The sequence below is a fragment of the Dipodomys merriami genome, unplaced genomic scaffold (genome assembly GCF_024711535.1).
Source record: "Dipodomys merriami isolate MVZ:Mamm:240054 unplaced genomic scaffold, mDipMer1.0.p SCAF_16, whole genome shotgun sequence".
NCBI lineage: Eukaryota > Metazoa > Chordata > Mammalia > Rodentia > Heteromyidae > Dipodomys > Dipodomys merriami.
Genome location: NW_027202937.1, coordinates 31,929,303 through 31,935,000, shown reverse-complemented (window position 1 = coordinate 31,935,000; position 5,698 = coordinate 31,929,303).

Genomic DNA, 5,698 nt, shown 5'->3' with positions numbered 1-5,698 from the left:
TTAATTAAATTGGGTTCAGTACTATTCATTACTTAATAACTGTTATTATACTCCAGCAGTGGAGTGGTAATTGTCATAACTTTTCTCTTAGAGCTATGTATTTGTAAGTGACAGAGTGGCTGTGATAAATCATAAACTCAGCATTAGAGCAGAGGTCGCACAGTCTTTGGAGTCACACTGACCTGGGTTCAAATCCTGGCTGCAGCACTAAAGAGCCCTGTCATTCAGAGCCAATGGCATGACTGCAGTTTGAAAGTGAGGCAGGATAAATTGAGGAAAATGAGGCCTGGTGAGAGCAACTCAGAAACATGGTGTCTGGAAGCATATAAGCACCATCTATGTTCCAAAGAAAAGCAACCAGATACATTTCTTCCTGAGAGATGCATTTCTCACCCTAAGAATTAACATTTGTCTGGCAGGATGTATGCGTTCTTGAGAGAAATACCCACCCCCCAACCCCCCCCACCCCACCAACATAAGCAACCTCCTACCCAAAATGCAGACAACAGGACTTTCCTTATCTGAAGGATAGGCATCTCTTTTTATGGCAGGAAGCACTCTTACCTGGAAGAAATGCTCAAAATATCCAGAAACTCAGAAAGTCACACCAGGAGTGATTAGAGCATGGCATGGCATGCTCTAGCATGGCATATGTAAAGTCACCCCCTGCCTTTACTATATAAATACCCCTAATAGCCAAGGAGCTGTATATCTCTGTCTCTTCTTTAGAATAACCACACTCTGCTAGAGTGTGTCTCTGCCTTTCTGCTTGTCTGTTTGTCTGCATTTTGTCTGCTTGTCTGCTTGCTTGCTTCCCTACTTAATAAAGCTCTGCCAAGTTTACTTACCATTGTGACTTGCCTAGAAATTCTTATTCTGTGATCGAAGTCAAGGATCCTAAGTGACTAGGACCTGAACTCAGGGCCTCTTTCTCTTGCCTGGCTTTTACACTCAAGGCTGGTACTCTACCCCTTGAGTCACACTTAACCCTTCCAGATTTTTGTGGTTAAAGATAAGAACCTCTGATTTGTCTGCCCAGGCTGGTTTCAAACCATGATCTTCAGATCTTGGCCTTCTGAGTAGTTAGGGTTACAGACATGCGTTACAGGACCAATGTCCTCTTGACACCCCAAAAGTGAGAGAGGGAGGCTGTCAATACCCCTGCCATGGTCAAGTTCAAGTACCAGAGAAATAAGTCCACTTTGTCCTGAAGCAGATCTTGGCAACACATCAAAGCTTTTCTATGTCAGTTCAGAGTGCATGCTCACACTGCATTTCACAATCACTTTCTGGATGTGTATCATGACTCAAACTCCCTCATCTATCTCCTGCCCACAGACTGAGCCCTGAAATCCCACCATGAACCTTGTCCCCTTTGCTTTGATACTTTGAAGCTGGGATAAAACTCCTCTTCCTCAGGGATAGAATGACTGTTTATGCCATGGGCAGACTTTGGTACCCTAAGGGAAACCAATTGTGACCTCAGATTTCCCACAAGTAAAAGGAAGCTGGGAGGCTATCATGTGACAGGCCATCCTCCCGGGACTTGATTCTCAGGGGAATCCATCTGCATGGATGGGCAGACAGCCCTGCTTACCCCAAAGCCATAATTCTACACAGTTCCACTTGACTGAACAATGATGAACAAAAGCTTGTTAATTTCATAACCAATGCCCTTCACTTCCATCTTTACTTCCTTTTCTGAACAAACAGACCCCTTAGACACTTGCTGGGAGTTTCTGCAAGGTGATGGAATAGAAGGAAAGGCTGAGTTTGATTGTGATCCACTGAGTTCACTGTCACCACCAAAGCAGGAAGGGCAGCTTTGCTCTATCCTCAGAAACCCACTCTCGTCAGCTCCCTCTCAAACCAGCCGTAGATGGAAAACTGTGAATTGTCCCGACCCTTGTCATATACATTTAGAAATACAAATTTGTGGTTTTGAAAAATCATGGATAGCTTGTTTCTTTTTTAAAGAAACATAAATTATTCTAGACCAAAATCTTAGTAGAAATGGAGGAAAATAGAAATCAAGTATCAGGATCTATCATTTATTTCCTAGACACTGTGCTGAATTTTACCTATATTTCATCCAATTCTCATGACACTGAGAGTAATTACTTATATCTGTGTTTTCGTCACCAGATGCAGGTGAAGGTTTGTGAAGATTCCCTTTAAAAGTGGGGGACTCTTCACTTAAGGTCCTTGACTTCAATCACAGAATACATACACATACACACTCGCACACACAAACACATACATTGTACACATGCCTCATTGTGTTCAGGGGGAGCACATCCATGGAGAATCCTAAGATGGTTGAGAGTCTTAGTCCTGAGCAAATGACATTAAGCTGAAATATGCAGAGAGGACAGATGAGAAGGTAGGTGATAGGAAAGAGCAACGTGAGAGAGAATAGCATGTTCAAAGGCCCTGTGTCAAGGAGGAGCTTGATCCAGAGTACAGTCACACTGGCTTATTACCACCTTCTCCAAATGATTCAAAAAGAATCAAGGAAACAAGCAGTCAGTATGGAATGCTTTTACCAGGGCTGACATACACTCATTTGATTATTATTAAAAGCCTTACCAAATTTTGCTCCCCTGGCAAGGAGTGAATGGTCTGGAATTTAGATGATTTATCACCAACCAGGATCCAGGAGGCCAAAAGACCCCACGTGGAAGGTGGGATCACTTTCCCACTCTTCCTCTTTCAACCCTTCCTATCTGGCCTGAAAAATGATAAGAGGTGGAACCGTGTTACTTAGCAAACAGGTAGCTGGCAGGTGGCTGTTATCTCAGTTACTCGGAGACCGGCTGTATGAACGAAGGTTTTCTGCTGTCCCCCTTCTTGGTCAAAAAATGATTGGTTCCTTCCTTCCCCCCAGCATGCAAAGACCAAACAACTGGATGACATCTCAGCTGTGGGCCTCAACTGAGCCTTAATTATTCACCGGGTCTGGATGAATTATTCAAGTGGTTTACCAGTAAAACAAGAGCCCAAGGGGATAGTATTTGGCACAAGGGGCAGCACTCACTGTCCCTTAGGATTTACTGCCTGCCTGGGCAGAAGAGCTTGTTCTGTCTTGCACTTGCCCCGCACCACCCCCCCAGGGCTGCACTACCTGTGGGCATCAGCAGGGACTGTGAAAATGTTCCAGCACCAGGAAGAGATGGGTCCAATGGCCTGTGGTTTCCAAGGCCAGACAACGTTGGCCTCAAATTTGCTAGCTCCTCCTGCTCTTCCTCCTCTTCTTTTTATTCCTCTTTTTCTTGCTCTTCTTGGCATTATTTCTTTACTGTTTTCAATTTATCTTTAAGTGCTACAAAGGAGTTTTAATTAAAAATGTCAGTTTGTGAGAACAATGCATCTGTTCAAAAATATTTTTTTAATTGCTGGGCACCAGTAGTTCATGACTATAATCCTATCTACTCAGGAAGCTGAGATCTGAAGATTCTGATTTGAAGCTAGCCCAGACAGGAAAGTCCGTGAGATTTTTTTTTATCTCCAATTAACTACCAAAAAGAAAAAGAAAAAGTAGCTGACAGTGGAGCTGTGGCTCAAGTGGTAGAGAGCTAGTCTTGAGAAAAAAGAGCTACCTGGCCCTGAGTTTAAGCCCCAGGACAACTACTTTTAGTAGTTGTACAAAAGAGCTGCCATTCAGCAAAGCACTTTATGAGTACAAAGCGTCTTGATCAATGTCACCTCTTTCATCATTCTCCCTCATCTCTCCCAACGCCACCCGTCCCCTCAAGTTATCTAGTTCTACTTTCATATATGTCATTGAATGTTATGATTACATTTAGGCAGCCTTTCTCTGCCCATCCACCCACTCCCTCCTCTCAACCTTACCCTGCCAATATACACTCCAGCTTCCTGGTATCATTTTGTTAAAATTGTAAGTTAGTTGTTCAAAAGAGTATTTGTTCACATACCATACTTCAGTGAATGTGTTTTGTAAATATGCATATGACCCATATATGTTACAGATTTGTAATTTACATCTAGCTGCCACAAAGATTGTGGCAGGTTGTCAGGATTTCTCTAGACTGGCATCTTGGTGGTTGTGGTGAAGTGTGTTCACTTGCAGATCATCCCAGTATGGGATTAGAGATGGGCAAGCTCAAGAAAGAGAGTCAAGACCCAACAGACAACTCCCGCAGGATGACCAGAGTAGTGGCTCAGGGTCTCTGCCCAAGATCACCTCCTCACCCTTGTACCATGTCCAGGAGAGGCTGTTCATCTAAAGCAAGCATAAGGAGACCCCATTACCACATGTGGTACTAATGCCAACATTACTGAGGCTCACACTAATTCACATTTATCCTGGTGGTCCTCCAGGACCCTTAGTATCCCTCATCATTTCCTCACACATACACACTCAAGCACATACACACCCAGCCAGACATATTGTTGGAATATGTCTCCATGTTCTGAAATCAGAAAAGTGCCTGGGGCCGGATCCAAGAGAGTTCTGAACCAACCCAAGGCTGGAGGAAGGGATGGGAGCTGGTTTTCACTTCCTGACTGCATGTTGGCCTCTGTCCTGGAAGTTCAATGAGGCTCAGCTGTGGTATGGCAGATACTTCAAATGTCCTCCTGCTGAGATGTGAGAGCAGGTGAGTGGATCTCAGAGCAGCTCTTGGAAGACAGAGAGCAATGGGGCCTCTCTTCCCTCCTGGAAGAGCTTGGGGTTCGGGGGAGGATTGAGGCTCAGGCTCTAGGGAGTATGCTTGCCTGTACTGTGGACAGAGGATACTGCCAGTAAGACCCCTCTTTCTGTCTCCTTCAACCTTAGCTAAACCTTGATATCTCCATTCCTTGGGATTCCACTCCACCCCCTCCCATATCCTCTGTGTGTCAGCAGATCTTCAGGTCTCAGCTTGTTTAAAACAACAAGAACTCAATGTTTATCAAGAGTGTTGTCTTTTGCCAGTGTCTTTAAAACATTGTCTTACTTAATCCTAAAAATAACTGGATGAATTGGGTGATATGGACACCATCATCCTGGCCTTTTCCTTTTTTGAGGAGAAAATTTGTGGTGTGTGTGTGTGTGTGTGTGTGTGAGAGAGAGAGAGAGAGAGAGAGAGAGAGAGAGAGAGAGAGAGAGAGAGAGAGAGAGAGAGAGAGAGAGAGAGAGAGAGAGAGAGAGAGAGAGAGAGAGAGAGAGAGAGAGAGAGACTGCTCGCTGTCCCTTAGCTTTTTACTCAAAGCTAACACTCTACTACTTGAGTTACAACCTTAAGTTTCCAGCTTTTGGGTGGCTAATTGAAAATCAGAGTCTCATGGTCTTTTCTACCAGACTGTTTTTGAACCATGATCCTCAGATCTCAGCCTCCGGAGTAGCTAATATTACAGGAGCGAGCCACCAGCACCTGCCTTCAATGAGGAAATTGAACTTGGCAGGCATTTACATCCTCAAGGTCACACAGTCTTCCACATTTGAACTCCAGCCCCTCTGACTCCCGGGCCCAGGCCCCAGTCTCCTGCTAAGGCAGTGCTCACTCAGCTTCAAATAATGCAGTAGTGGGCTCAAGGGCAGGCACAACTCTGTCCCTGTGTTCCAGGGTTGGTGCCTCTGGGCTGCTTTGTGAACAGGCAGTGTGTGAACGCAAGGCCCCCAGCATTAGCACGTCCTACTAGCCTGCTAGTTTCTTTAGGGCACAGGCTGTGTCTTCCCCAGCTTGTGTGTTCAGTT